We start from the raw sequence: 15,153 nt of genomic DNA on the forward strand, positions 1-15,153 counted from the left end.
AGTCTAGTTGTGGAGGACGTTGCTTCACTGGCCCAAGTTGGCACCATCATTGCGCTCTTCCCTGGCGAGGCAGATCAGTTGCCGGCTTCTGGACGCTGCTCACGCTGGCTGCTGGCTACACACGGTAGCTTATGGCAGCCCACTACATAAGGGGACTGCAGCCCACGCCATCGCCGCAACTCACGGCAGCCCAGCTCCAAGTCGAGCTGTTGTTCAGCATCTTAGCTGTAGAGGGCCGTGTCACTGGCCCTCATATGTGGGATCCGAACCGGGGCCCCCTGGCGTCCCAAGCCAGTTCTTAATCAACGCGCCACTCAGCCGGCCCTTAACTTATATCTTAAATGTACAGTCTGTAGTTGATCTGATTCTCCCCAGGAGCTGAAGGTTGGGGAGATTTTTTAACTGGGTCTTGGGAGACAGTGTGATATCCATATAGAATCCTTTTGGTTGGTGAATGATTTACTTATTTAATGGACACTTAACACATACATAAGAGCTTTCCAAACTAATTTAATTCTTATAACAATCTTATCAAATATGTACAATTGTTATCACCATTCTCATTTTACAGATAAGAAAACTGAGGCACAGAAAGGCTAAGTTGCTTCTCCAAGGTCACACAGGTAGTATGTGGCCGTGATGGGACTTGAAGCTAGGCAGTATATAGGCAGTCCAGAATCCTTGTTCTTGACCACCGTACCAAGCTGCCTCATGCTCTTGGTTTCTGCTTGCTGTGTCTGCAGGTCCCTGCTGATACTGGCTACCCTAGGTGAACTTGGGGTCCATTCTCCAACAAAGCCAACCCCCATCTCCCAGCACTAGCTTCTTCCCTTTGCAACTTGCTCCTCATTTCCCCTGTGTTCTCACTGGTGCAGACCCCTGATCGTCCCCCGAGCTGGCTGCAGGTCACCTTGCCCCAGGGCAATGTCACAGCAGACTCCTGGCTCTCAATGAGAGCCATGCTATGTGGAAACTGTGGGGACTTGGGAGAACTCAGCCTCAGAGCCTCTCTCTGCCTACCGAGGCTTGACCACCAGGTTCGTTTTGACATGGCTGCCCTCAATTTGGTATAAAACTGCCTTGGAGGCAGCCTCATCCCAAAATCTCAGTGGAGAGTGGGTTAAGAGCCCCTCTGTGCTTGCCGTCACACTCATTAGTTAATACACCTTTCCCGTTCCCATCCAAGACCTGGAGAGGAGGGAAAAGCATGATGCACTTCTGATCTTCCTCTTTCATCTTTCCCCTACCGCTGGCAGGCAGGTCAGAAAGGGGGTACCTGCTACTCTTTTATTGCCTTAGAGCTGTCCTATCGGTCCCCTGCTCTGTTCAGAGAGGACTCAAAGAGCTGTTCCTTGAGTCTTGGCTTTGATTTACTAAGGAAGGAGAATTTGGAAGGATATGAAAGAATCTCTTAAGTCATGACTAGTTTCTTCAATTATACAATGGGACAACACTTTGAGGCCTGGCCCATCATAGGCCCTCAGTGTATGGTAATTATTTATTACTCTCTAATCCCAGAACTTTCATACTTCTTTGCCTGCATGTAGGAAATATATTTTACACGTGACTTACATACAGGCACATATTGTACACAGCTGAAACAAAAGCTACACAAAACAATACTTATTATCACTTAATGCAATGCACCTGATAATTTTAAATATTGTTTTTAAAGGAAAACACTGGTGGTAACCCATGACCCCATCTCCAAACAGACTTACTTGTTTCCTTCTCTGTAATCTATAGGGCCCTAAGCAAAGCTCAATGATAATATTTCTCACATTGCATTGTCATTTACGTGTCTTTCTCTCTCACCAGGGAGAGGCTTTGTCCTTTTCATTTTTGCATCCTTAGCACATCCATGAGTAGACACATTCAGTAAGTGTTCATTGAAGGGGTGAATGAAAAATCCACAGCACAGGCCAGTGGTTTCTCTTATTGTGGCATACATAACCTAAGTCTGCTGTTGGGGAGCTCAGACCTTGTCAGTGAGCTCTTTTCAGGTCAGCTCATTAGGGCAGGATTCCCGCACAAGTTAATACATACACCTCCTACAGAAAGGACTTCAGTGTGCAAAGAATGAAAACCCAAGGCTTTGACTATTTCCCTCCTTTGGATTTTCTTCCAGAGCTGACTTGTTTGCAAACCTGTGCTAGAGTGGCTGTATGCCTTCCACGATAATTTAGTAATATAAAACTGACTGTGCAGACTCAAAATTCAGGGCATTTGGCATTTTTGCAAAGCCAAACTCTAGGAAACATTCCCATTGCTGAACACATTGGATGTGGTTTAGGTAGCAAAGCAAATGACCTAACAAGGAATATATGTGCTGAGCCTAGTTCCTGTTAAATTAATAGATTCACGTTCTGGCACATCCACAACCTCACAAGTCATAGCAACCAGATGACGGCATGGCAACACAGCTGCTGCGGCCACTGCACACAAGAAAAATCAGAATCTAGTGTCTCTGGAGGGAAAACAGAATAGAGCTCTGCAATTGCCAGCTTATGCAGGAATGGCCGAAGGGAGAGAAACATGGGGGACCCCACAAGTAGATACCTGTCCTGGGATGAAGGGGTAGAACATCTTTCCTGCTTCCAGAAGTTTGTTTTATGTTTTTAAAGTAAATAATTTGCTCCAGTCGGAGAGGAAATGATGCCGAGAGACAGATACCATCAGGTGGACAGAATGTTCTTTGTAGCCCTGGAAGCAGCGTGGAGGCGATTCTTATCAGATAGTCCATGGCTGGCTCTTCTGCTGCAGGACCATAGCCTTTCTTTCTAATATTTAGACCCTCTACTGAAATCGCCTATCCTTTCTGGCTGCCCGGGTTGAAGGCTCTTCTTTCAAGTTCCCCTTCTATGACTATGGCCTGACCCCATAGTCACTGATAGTGCTGAGGCCTTGGAGATCAGGGTAGATGCCCCAAGGAGGAAGAAGAAGACACCTGGGCAGATATCAATTCTTGTGACACAAAGACATCTGTATGTACTCCCAGGTTGGTGACGCCCAATACCAGGGCTGCAGCCCACACCCTCTGACCTAGTTTAAATTCAAGGATGACCCTTACTCTGCAAAAGGAGTGAGGGCTGGGACTTCTTCTGTTCTTAGGATTTATGTGTTACACGTAGGTCTGATCCAGGAAACTGCCTCTTTCTCCATGTTCTGATTTCCAAGTGAGGAACCAGGAAGTCTGTGTGGGGTTGTCATTGGGCCCACAGTGCCTTCCCTTTGGGCCTGTGCATTAATTATCTATGGCTGTGTAACAAATTAACCCAAGATACAGCCGTTTAAGACAACAAACACTTATTATCTTACAGTTTCTGTGGGTCAGGAATCCAGAAAGCTTAGCTTGATGCCTCTGCCTCAAAGGCTCTCATGAGGCAGCTGTTGGCTAGGGTCGAAGGTCTCATCCGAAGGCTCAGTCGGCATGGCGAGGGGTATCCCTTTCCAAGGTAACTCATGTCGTTGTTGGCAGGATTCAATTCTTATCTACAGGGCTGTCTAGGTTGTGGTAGCTGGCTTCCCCCCAGCGAGTGACCCAAGAGAGAGCAGGAAAGAAAGAGAGCACCCAAGATGGAAGCTACAGGTTTATTAAAAACCTAATCTCAGCAGTGATATCAGATGACTTCTGCTATATACTATTGGTTAGAACTGAGTCCATTTGTCCAGCCCACACTCAAGAAGAGGGGATTACATAAGGGCATGAATACCAAGAGTTAGGGGATCATTAGCAGGGGGCTGTCTTCAAGGCTGCCTACCACAGCTTCCACACTTTGTGGTATGCCAGCAAAGGTTACCCTATACAGAGACAAAGCAATGCATGTGTGTGCATATACGTGTCAGGCCTTCACACACTTACACTTCGGCTAATTACTCCTGGGCATGCAGAAATGTTGAATATTCATGAAATTGTGACCAAAAATTCGGAATCCCAATACTGAACAAAGAAATATTTTGCTCTTGTTCTAGCATAGAATATGGAGTATCACATGATTGTTTTTGGAAGTCTGGGTGACATATTCTCTCTGTTTGTTCCTCTTGATTATGTCATTGCTTCCCTTAAGCAGAATTCATTACGGAACCACTTCTATCTATTCCAAAATTGAAACGGGCAATCCCTCCACCATTTTAATCCAACAGTACGATGTCATAAAAACTTCAGAGAATTATAACTATTGAAAGTCTAATAATGCACTTATTTCTCAAAGCAATATTATTTTTTCTTACAGGATACATCTTATATTTATACTGTGCCATTAATAATGTCTCAGTAGAAATAAAAACTGGCGCATAAGGGCTGCAGTGTGGGGGATTTCGTGTTGCTAGGAGAGCTCTGATCCTTATACTGCCAGTCTTGGGTGAGTCTGCGTTTGTGGCTTTCCAATTCGGTATTAACGCAGGCTTGTAGATTATTTCCCAGATGACACTTTCCATTAGTTTCACATCCACCTTACTGGACAAAGACTTCACTCAACTCTATGGTTTCCTGTGCTTTAGTAAAAAGATGAAACGTTGGAACGGGAGGTTCTGTGATCTGGTCAATGTGCTAGTGAAAGCAGTATTTGGGGAAAAAAGGAAAATTGTTGAGCCCTAACTGATGCTTTTGAACTACTTTTAAAAAGCTCCCTGTTTTCCACAACAAGCTACAATGAAGCTAATGTTTCTGTTATGAAAGCCCTCCACTGCAGTTTCAAATGTCTGCTTGCTTTTTTTTTTTTAAGCCACAGCAAAGGCTAACTCTGTTTTTCTCTCCAGCTTTACGGGTCAGGAATTCTTCCCTACAGACTGCTGTAACTATTTTGTTGCTATTTATCAGAAATAAAAAAGGTGTCTTTCCGTTGTTGTAGTTTTTAATAAAGTGAGCAAATTTATTTGGGGCAACGATAAATTTCAGAATGACTCTTGCCCGAAGCTCCTCTCCTCAGGACTCCACCCTACGCTCTAAGTCACTTTTGGCCCGTGAGCAAACACAGAATGCATCAGGCCCCACAGAGATCTGTGTTGAGTGTAAAGGAAGAGGTGGAAATTGCGGAGGATTAGAATAGAAACCATTATGCTGCTCCCACTTGGGCTGCGAATAGACCCCTGAAGAATGGTATGTAAACGTCCTGCACACTTAACACCAGTGGAAATGACGAAGGACAAGCGTGCAAACCTTTTGAGGAAATGCGGGGAGAAGACCAGTGTTTTAAGGCCTTGCTTAGGCGTTACTTGGCAAAACACAGCACTATCCTTTCTGACATGATCTTCTAGCTTAATACCAAACTGAAAAACTTTCTCTTCTTCCTCCCCCCACCATTTTGTTTGTGGGTTGGATGTGTTTCTCCTGGAACCCCAGCTCTCCGGTTTCCCTGAACCCCAACATCACCTCCAGACTCAGCGGGAGAACAGGCTCGGACCGCACTTCTACCGCGCAGAAACAACGCGGCTGGAGCGAGCTTTCCCTAGAAGGGTGCAAACTCGGCGGACGGCTGCCGCTTCTCCCTGCAGCCCAAGGAGCAGAGCTGGGGAGACTGCGCCCGGGGCCCTAGACTTGCTTGCGGGCGGCTGCAGGGCCCGGCGCGCCACCGCGCGAGCTGCTGGGTTACAGCCCGGTCCGCGCCGCCCGCTTCACGAGGAAGTGACGACTGCGCCGTCCCGACAGCAACAAAGTTTGAGTCTGCAGGCCGTGGTCGTCCCCGCCCTGCACCCCTCAGAACGACCGCGGGATCCAGCGCACAGGTGAGCCGCGGGCTCGGCGGCCCCTCCGCCGCCAGGGAGCCGCCCTGGGACTAGTCAGAAACCGTCCGGGCCGTGGCTTAGCCGCGCGGGCGGGGATGCGGAGGGCCCGCCGCTCTGGGCACCGGGATGCGGCGGGCGCTGCCGGGAGGGAGCTCGGTGGCCGCTGTCGGAGGCCTGGGCTGCTCCCCAGTCGTTGCTAATTTGCTGCGGGACTTAAAACAGCCTGGGCTGCAGGCGGCTCCAGGCTCCTTTCACGAGAGGGGGGGTGCAGGGAAGGGGCTTCCCGCAGCCTGCGTCCGGGGTTAGTCCTCCGACGCGCGCCCCCAGCCCAACAGGCGGGGCACCGCCGTCCCCAGCCCCTGCCTGGTACTTCCAGAGGAAACGTGCCCTTCCTCTTCGCAGCCCCCAGTGAGGTCGCAGGAAGGAAGTTACAGGAACTTTCCCCCCAACTTTTCTTTCCTCGGCCCTCGAGGGACGAAGAGCAGACCAGCAAGTCGGAAGTTTGGGACAACCACCCTCGGTATTTCCAAAAAGCAAAACCAGAATTGCCCTCAAACCCCTTTCAAACAAATCCCTCCTAACTCCCCACCCTTTCTCCTCCCACACCACGTCCCGAACCTGACAGTAATCACTAAGGCCTAACACTTTGCAATTTAGCCATAAAAACTGTCAGCACACCCACGTACATATGTGAGTGTTTTCTATATAAAACTCCGAAACCTGCTTCCAATGGACTCCGTGGCATGTCGCTCTTTTCTGTTTTCTGAAACTGCTGGGGCTGCAGGAATGTGCTGGGGAACTTTGATGGTGATTCCCGCCGCTCTCGGTAGCCTCGTGGCGCAGGGTTTTTAAAAGAACAGCTGAGTTTATGACAACCCTGCAAAGTAACCCGGGGTTGGCGGGCCGGGCAGGTGGCCCCGGGCTGGAAGACTGCAACTGTAGCAACAGCGGCCGGGCAGCTGCAGGGACGTGTTGGTGTGTGCAGGAATGTAAGTCCGTGCGGTGGAGACTCCGACACGGGATGGCTAGAGGTTGAATGGTGCTGTTCCTAGCAGCAGCTTCCTGCCGGCCTGTAATTACAGCGCGATTGCACAGTCAGGCATTGTTGGCGTGGATGTTTATACACAGGCTATTGTGCAAGACTTCGGGGGCAAGGAACAAATAGCAGATTTGCATTGCAAATGCCCAGGACAGATCTGGGCTTGAGTTGCAGTGGCCAAGTTCTCTTTGGCCTTTAACCTTAGCTAGGTGATTTATTTCTTTGCCTTTTCCTTAACCGAGGACCTTGGAGGGCAGGATCCCTCCACTCCCACCTTAGGCAGCCTGAAAACTATCCCAGGAGCTGTACCCTTATTCGTGTCTGTAGATAATGTGGGATGACGTCAGCAGGAAAAGGAGATGGGAGATGGGAGATGGTTATCAGTCTCCCTAAACAGGAAAGCAGTTTGGATTATCAGAATTGCACAGCGGCTTGATTGGGGCCTGGTTGCAAAGAGGACACATCAGACATGTGTGACTGAGCTGGCTGGCGAGCTAGACTTTGAGCCGTGAAGTGTCAGCTGCACAAACTTAGTAGGTGGGTCCGAATTCTTTTATTGTGTTCTGGGCAAAGGAAAAAGTGCTGGGGCTTTGAGACTGTGTGTGTCTGGGGTGGGGGTGGGGGAGGTAGAGGCGTGACTCATGTACATTTTCACCAGCGGAGCCCCCAGATCCACTTCCTGAGCAAGGCCTACTGTACAGGCCAAGGTGGGGGTCCTCACGCCCAACTGAGCTGCCATGCTGCAAGTAGGGAGCTAAGCCTGCAAGTGTGGAAATAAGGCAACAGGCTCTCCTTCAGGGCTTCAGAGGTGGCTAACTGTAATAGAGGGATTTAAAACACAGTAAAAAAGCATGTACATGTTGCCTGCAGAGCCACTCTTCTCACATTTCAAATCTCAACCCGCTGTCTCCTTGCCCTAGGTGAAAGACTCACAGGGCAGCACCCAGCCCTGCTGAGAGTACTGTATAAGGGTAGTGTGGGCTCGGTGGCACCACCCCACTGCAGGGCTTGGGCAGCCTCTCAGAGTGGCAGGTACCGATGGGCCTGGCACACTGGAGTTCCTCTGTGTCTAGCCTTCTCCTCAACCAAGTAACTGAGTTTCACCTGGAAGGAAAATACTGTTTTGCAGCCTTGTGTCAGCTGTGTGTCATGGGCACAGTGACCTTTCATCAATCCAAAACAGTAGGGCACAGTCCCTGGCAGACACCTTTGTGCTTCCAGAGGGAAAACATGTGTAATTAGAACATTTCTGGAAATTCTGGGATGTATGGACACAGTTGCCACAGAGGAATGAGGTTTAAAGCAAAAACATGACCATGATAGGAGTTCCCGTGAGTTGCACAACCCCTTGTTCTGGGTACATTTGGGTTTTTACTGGATTTGACTGTCAAGATCCTGGTTAGCTGGGCTAACCAGGGCTGACCTGGGCTGCCTTACTAAGGTCTACTGGGGCCCAGCGCTGGTCGTGAAGGACGGGATGGGAGCAGTCCCTTCTGACCCCAAAGGAAAGACAGCTTTGACTTTGCAATCCTTTGTTTTTATATAGAACCTGCAGAGACTAAAAGTGTCCAAAGGCCTTCCAGCAGTGGGGGCAGGAGAGCAGAGGAGAGGGATCCCTTGCAAAGGCCAGAGAAAGAAGGAAGCCGACTCCCTGGTTTTGTGGAGCCACCTGGAGCAGTTGTCTGCCCATATCTTCAGTTCAACCTGCCTGGGTTTTGTGCATAACTCAGGCCCTGCCCCTGGCTTGCTCGGCTTTGCCTCTGTATGAGCTTGTCCTGCAGTTGGTTGTACACAGCTCAGTTAAAGGCCGGAAACGTAATCCTGACTTCCTCTCCCACCTTACGTAAATGCTGGTTTATGGCCTGAAGTTGCTGCCCAGTTCATGCCCTTCACCCCCTCCCAGCAGCCCTGTCTGCTGCCTCACTATGCACAATTAGGAGCAATATTGAGAAAGCTCTGAATCAAAACTTGACAGATTTAAAAATCATTTTATTGTCTTAAGGGGAAAAACAGTTGGAGGTAATTAGGGAGCTCAGCAACTCTGGCAAAAACTCCAAGGTACCCCTGAGAGAGGCAGATGGCGAATTCTCCTGCAAAAGAGTGGTTTTAGAATGAGGCCTTTTATGCTCTCTAGGTCCGATATTTATATTTCTGTTCATCAACCAGTCTCTTTCCAGCTGCCTCGCTCTCTACACCACAGTCCGGTGTTTTGACATCTCAACTAACCTCCAAAAAAGGAGGCAGAACACCCCCCAGCCAAAAGAGGGCATTCCAGGCTCTGAAGAAAAGTGCTGCCTTTTTCCAGAGGCCTAGCAGGTCTGTCCTGCACATTTGTTTCCTTCTTTAAAATATGCTCCCCCCCCCCATTGCTCTTTTTCACTGAAGCATCTCTTTGTGAGACCCTTCAACCTTTTTCCCCCCTCGTCTACATGACACAGGGCACTGCTTTACGACTTTATGTCTCAAGCCCACTTGAAATACACACAGGGCTTTGAATAAGGCTGGGATAAAGGGCTCCTCTGTAATCTCACTTAAAATGCCTGTTTGCAAGGGTCATCCTACTGCTCAGTAACCTTCAATGGCTCCCCACAGTCTGCATGGTAAGGATCAAGCTTCTAGGCTGGCAGTCAGGGCCTTCTACACAGGGGTCTGGCCTTAGCTGCTCTCCTGCCTGAACCTCCGCTCTGACCCAGTGACCCACTCTGTGTTTGTCCAAACTGCTGGTGGCAGCATTCCTACCTTCCATGCCTCCCTGGAAGCCTGGAATGCCTCCTCTTTCCTCTCTTTCACTTGGCTCAGTCTCGCTCCCCTTCCAGTTCTTCTGTTCACGTTCTCCTCCAGAATCCCCCTGTCCCACCTTGTGGGCTTCCCCTCCTCCCCCCACAGCTGGGGATTTTAGTAACATCCACTGGAACTCCAACCTGAAGAAAACCTTAAAACACAGTCCAAGGATTTTTAGCTTCTCCTTTGGGCTGTGGGCTCTGATCATACCCTTTATTCAGCTTCTTCTTCTTTTTTTTTTTAAAGATTTTTATTGGGGAATTGGGGGGATGGGAATAGCTCTGGGGAATTGGGGAAGGGTAATAGGCAAGTTGCTGTCGTTTTGTTCTTCAGTCTAGTTGTGGAGGGCGTCGCTTCACTGGCCCAAGTTGGCACCATCATTGGGCTCTTCCCGGGCGAGGCAGATCAGTCGCCGGCTTCTGGACGGCCGCTCACTGTGGCTGCTGGCCGCTCGCTACACACGGTAGCCCATGGCAACCCACTGCCACAGGGGCTGCAGCCTACCCCGTTGTTGGGGACTCATGGCAGCCCAGCTCCAGGTTGAGCTGTTGCTCAGCATCTTAGCTGTAGAGGGCAGTGTCACTGGCCCTCATATGTGGGATCCAAACCGGGGCCCTCTGGCGTCCCAAGCCAGTTCTTAACCATCGCGCCACTCGGCCGGCCCTATTCAGCTTCTTAAATGTGCCTTTGGGTAGATCAGTATGATCGCTTTTCAATTAAACTGGAAGTCCCTGTTTTATGTCTTTGTGTCCCTGGGCCTGGTGCTCCACTCATAGCAAGTCCCAGTAAATGATGATGATAATCATATGTATAACAATATTGTCCGCTTGTGCATAGCCAAGCACCAAGGACTGTGGTTCCCGGTCTTTCTGAACAACCCAACCCTGCCTCCTTCTGCCTGTTAATCTTTCTTTGGCGACCTTCTGGCTTTGCACCTCATGTTCTGCTCCATTTCCAGCACCCCTTCCCCCTGGGTGCCAAACAGGGTCTGTCCATCTTCTGCACTGGCTCGTCCTTGTCCTGATTTGGGCCCAGTCGACCTGCCCCACAGGATCCTATGCCTGAGCACCAGCAATCAGGGAAGAGCGTTTATTGCCTGGGTTGGCCTGGCCTCTGAAGGGAACCAGACTGATAGAAGGTCTCAGGCAAGACCTGTGAGGAAGGCAAAGAGATGCTTCCTGGTTGGCTGCAGGTTTGTTTTGCCCAAACAGGTATTGAACCTACAAAATTAGGCCAAACTACAGAACTGAGTCTTAGGGTGATCCTGGCTAAACCTTAACATTGGGCTTGACTAGGTGCTTTCTGTTGTCTCCACTGAGTTCTTACGCTGTTAATCTCAACTTTGCCATATAAACGAAATTCTCCCTTTTTAAATTGAGATATAACTTACATACCATAAAATGCACTCTGTAAGCCAGATTCCTTTAAAATTTTGTTTTATTTAAAAATAAAATCTGGTAGAGTCTACCTCCCCCTCCCCCCCAGTTTTCTATTGAAAAAGGTGATACATATAGCTCAAAATTCAAAAATGATAAGTTATACAGTATAAAGTAAGTCTCAAAAATAATTTCAACATAGACAAGAGATTACCATACATATACACACATGTATAAATGCAATAGAATTAGAAAAATAGATACCTGTTTTAAGCTTGAGGGAAGGAGGGCCATCTAAGAAAGATGCAAAGCAGAAGTCATAAGGAAATATTGATAAATTTGATAACACAAAACTTTGAAAATATAAATTTCCCATCTTCTAATGGTCCCTATAACCTTCAGTGTCTCTGTCTTAGGCAACTACAGTTTGTCATTTTTTTCAGCTATGCTGCCAGGTGTAGCCTCTGCAGACAGAAGAAAATATGAACATACAAACAAACGCTGGCGTACTGTAGACTGGGTTCTGCCTTCTGTGCTTTTCACTTAATGTGTCTTGGAGATTGTTTTGTATCAGTGCATATAGAGCTGCCTCATTTTTTCCAATGGCTCAATTGTTCTCCACTATATGAGAATGCCATAATTTATTTAATTCGTCTCCTACTGAAGAGCATTTGGGTGGGTTCCAGTCTTTTGCTACTATGCACAACATTGCAGTTAATACGCTGAATTCACTTTTAATTGAAAAGTCTTGATGAATGTATATGGGTGAAGCTGGAGTTTGCATAGAAAACTGTGAAAAGTTATGCATAAACTGCAGTTAGTAAACCACTATTTTCTAGAATCTGCTATTTCACCAAATAGCTAACTTTTAGAACTGAATACGACCTTTGGGACTGTTTTCTTCCAGCCCCTGTTCATACTAACTGCAGCAAAACCATCTCAGAGAATCCTGAGGTTAAGAATATAATCCCATGGTAATGCGCTCATTTTTAACTAAGGTTCAAAGAGGATAAGTGACTTCACTAAGGACACACAGCTGTTGAATGGAAGATTCGGGCACAAACCCCACATTCCATTTCCATTTGCCATCCTGCATCAATCATCTTAGTCACCACAATCAGCACTTCCAGCATGTATATTTGTAAACCAAGGACTCCATCTCTTCAGTTTCCTTAAGGCAGTACACAAAGATGTAAAAAGAAGAGACTTAAAAATAAACAAAAACAGGGTGGAGGGGCCGTGTTGAAGAAGAGAGTGGGGTGCTTTTCAAGTCATTGTTTTCAGTCTAGTCATGTGGAGGGCGCAGTTCACTGGCCCATGTGGGAATCGAACCAGCAGTCTTGGTGTTATGAGCCTGCGCCCTAACCACCTGAGCTAACCAGCCACCCCTGGGGTGCTTTTTAAATAGACTTCTTACCATTGTATTATCTCATTGCAATCTTAGTTGCTCTTAATTGCTATCAACCCATATGGGTCCCTAAAACCTCCTAACCAGCCTCAGTTGGCCAGTAAGATTACTTAGAGTTTTCTAAGTGCTGAACATGGGTTGGGCAACACTGAGGAAAAGGAGGAAACTTCCCAGTTCCTAAGATCCCAGTCGTCTCATGAGGGACCCACGAGAAGACCCAGGAACACAGACTAGCTTGGTACCCTTTGAACAGCCAGTTAATGCAGGGCAGGCTGCTCTCTGGGCATTTACGGAACAGCTGCAAAGCTCTCAACATTATGTGTGGCGCAACGAGGGGTGCAAAGTGGGGTCTCATCTGCCCCTTCCCCCCAGGAGGCTGGCAGTCCAGCTTCTGACATAGGTTGTACCCTGAAGGAAAAACGGATCTGGCACCTAGGAGAATGGAATTTGGTAGAGTTGCATTTTTCAGGCGCCAGGTTCTAATGTCAGTGTGTAAGATGAAAAATAAGAATATAATCAAGATTACCTTGGAAGTCTCTTAGGAGGGCACCAGGTAGGCGGCAGACATACTGGCTCTTGATATTTAAATTCATCTTGGCCTGTTCCTCCAGTTCTGGGAGAAGCTGCAATTTCTAAGGTTGAACACCAGATGAAGTGGTTGGCTTGAATTTGGGGGCTATGCAGTATGAAATATGCATATGTTTAAATACTAGCCTCACTCACCATGCTGAGATGCTTATACTCTGAGATCCCTGAGGCAGCAGCAGGCTCAGGGCTCTTAGCTCATGCTTGCCCCTGAATAGGTGGCAGGTTTATAAGTTAGGAAATAACCACATGAGGTTAAGCAAGAAAAGCTCTTAGGACAGGTGATCAGGGTGTCACAGAGAGGAGATCCATGGAGTGGGTTTTAAACTAATTGTGTCACCCAGGATTGCCGTTGAAGGCCTTGTGCTTGGGGTGACTTGTCATTGGTGTGGGGCTGGGAGAGGTCAGTGCCCATACGTAGCAGACATTTTTCTCTGCTCTCAGGCCCTAGCCCTCTCTGTCCGCTCTCCTTCTCTCCCCTTCCCAGCTCCCTGTTGCAGGCTTTTGTAAGAGGTCTGCAAGGAATCTTCTGTATGAATCTGTGCCCACTCTTCCGTGACCTCCCAATAGCATGTGCTCTGGGACAACCTGGGAGCTAACAGCCACTCCCTAACCCCCATTTCCACTTGCACTAGAGGTGGTAAAAGGTTCAGGATTTCCTCTGCCATCTCCAAGGAGGCTTGTTAGCGTTTAGGATCTAATCTCCCCAGTTATGAAGAAAAAGAAAACCCTCCATAGTATTATAGTAGCAGTAGTCACCCTGTCCATTGTGGTTTACTGGGTGGTTTCCCTCACATTCTTCATTCTTTCCCTCATTCATGCTACATGCATTTATTGAATCCCTACTGTGTGCTTTAGCTCTGTGGTAGGTACTGGGGATACAAAGAAAGAAAAGATACAGCCTCTTCCTTCAGGATGCCCATGGTCTAAGGGGGAAGCCAACACGCACAAAAGCCAAGAGCAGCTAGTGCCACGGGTGTCGCTGTGAATGTACTCAGGGGTCTGCTGGGCTCGGAGGACAGACTGGTCACTTCTGCCAGACTAGAGGACAGAGGAATATTAGGAAAGGCCCAGGATGGCCCCAGTGCCTTGTATGGTACTTGTGCTTAGTGAATGCTGTGGAACCAACGAATGGGAGGCTTTCGGGAGGAGCTGATGTTTGAGCTAATTCCTGAGAAATGAGTAGGCAAGTGGGCATCCACCAGGTGGCAAAGGGAGTCAGGGCATTCTAGGCACAGGGAGCACCTAAGGCAAGGCCTGCAGTGGAGGTGTGACAACACGGTTGGCTCTAGGAACTGCAAGTAGTGGGGCGTGATGGAACACTGGTGCTGAGAGGGACAGGCAGGGGCCAGGTCGTAGGCCAGCCATTTGTGTCAGCTAAGAGGTTTGGACCTTACCTCTTAGTGGGGAGTGGGGAGTGGGGAGCCACTGAAGACTGATGGTGTGTGTGTGTGTGTGTGTGTGTGTGTGTGTGTGAGAGAGAGAGAGAGAGAGAGAGAGAGAGAGAGAGAGAGAGAGAGAGAGGAGAATTTGATTTTATTCTTGAAAGATCATTCATCATTCAGCTGTGATGTGGAGGATTGACTGGAGATGAAGGAAGATGGGCAGCAAAGAGACCAGCGAGGAGGTCATTGCGGTCATTGGGGCAAGATGGAGGAGTAGTGGGGGACGGAGAAGCTGGATTAAGAAGGTGTCAAGGGAGCCGGGTCGATAGGCCTTGAGGACCAATCGAATATGTAGAGCAAGGGAGAAGCCAAAGTGTTTGCTCAGTTTTCTACTTAAGACATAGGAGGAGCAGCAGATTTAGGGGAGTGACGATGAGTCTAATTTCGGACATGTTGAGTTGGAGATGCCTGTGGGACATCCAAGAGTGATGTCTAGGGCAGGAGATCCCCAAGAGATGACAATGGGGGTTGCTGCCCCTCCGTGAACTCTAACCAGGCCACCCTAAATAAATATATCATTTAAGTAAAGGTGAAGGTGATTACTTAAAGCTACAGCTTTAAGACAGGTTTCAAACAAACCCAATTACCTCCCTTTAGCCCCCTCTGTCTATTAGACACTCTGGAGCAGACGTTTGGGAATCACCAGAACATAGAAAAAGTTAGAGCGAGAGGAGCAGATGGCATCACCCATGGAGCACACAGTAGGAGGTGAGGGGATCACCATTTAAGGGGTGTGGTATAAGGGGAGTCCGCAAATGAGACAGAAAGAACTGACCGTGAGGAAGGGGGAAAACC

At 48.3% G+C, this 15,153-nt stretch overlaps 1 protein-coding gene across 2 annotated transcripts in view; it reads left to right on the forward strand.

Annotated features, from left to right (window-relative positions):
* Positions 1 to 3,365: 3,365 nt before the first annotated feature.
* MIDEAS (mitotic deacetylase associated SANT domain protein) overlaps positions 3,366 to 15,153 on the forward strand; it is a 68,921-nt gene continuing 57,133 nt past the window's right edge. For both annotated transcript variants that reach the window (XM_019640378.1, XM_019640379.1), the window contains exon 1: positions 3,366 to 5,724. The gene's annotated coding sequence lies outside the window, so the exon portion shown is untranslated. The remainder of the gene's footprint in view (positions 5,725 to 15,153) is intronic.

This window comes from Hipposideros armiger, unplaced genomic scaffold (genome assembly GCF_001890085.2).
Source record: "Hipposideros armiger isolate ML-2016 unplaced genomic scaffold, ASM189008v1 scaffold_49, whole genome shotgun sequence".
Lineage (NCBI taxonomy): Eukaryota > Metazoa > Chordata > Mammalia > Chiroptera > Hipposideridae > Hipposideros > Hipposideros armiger.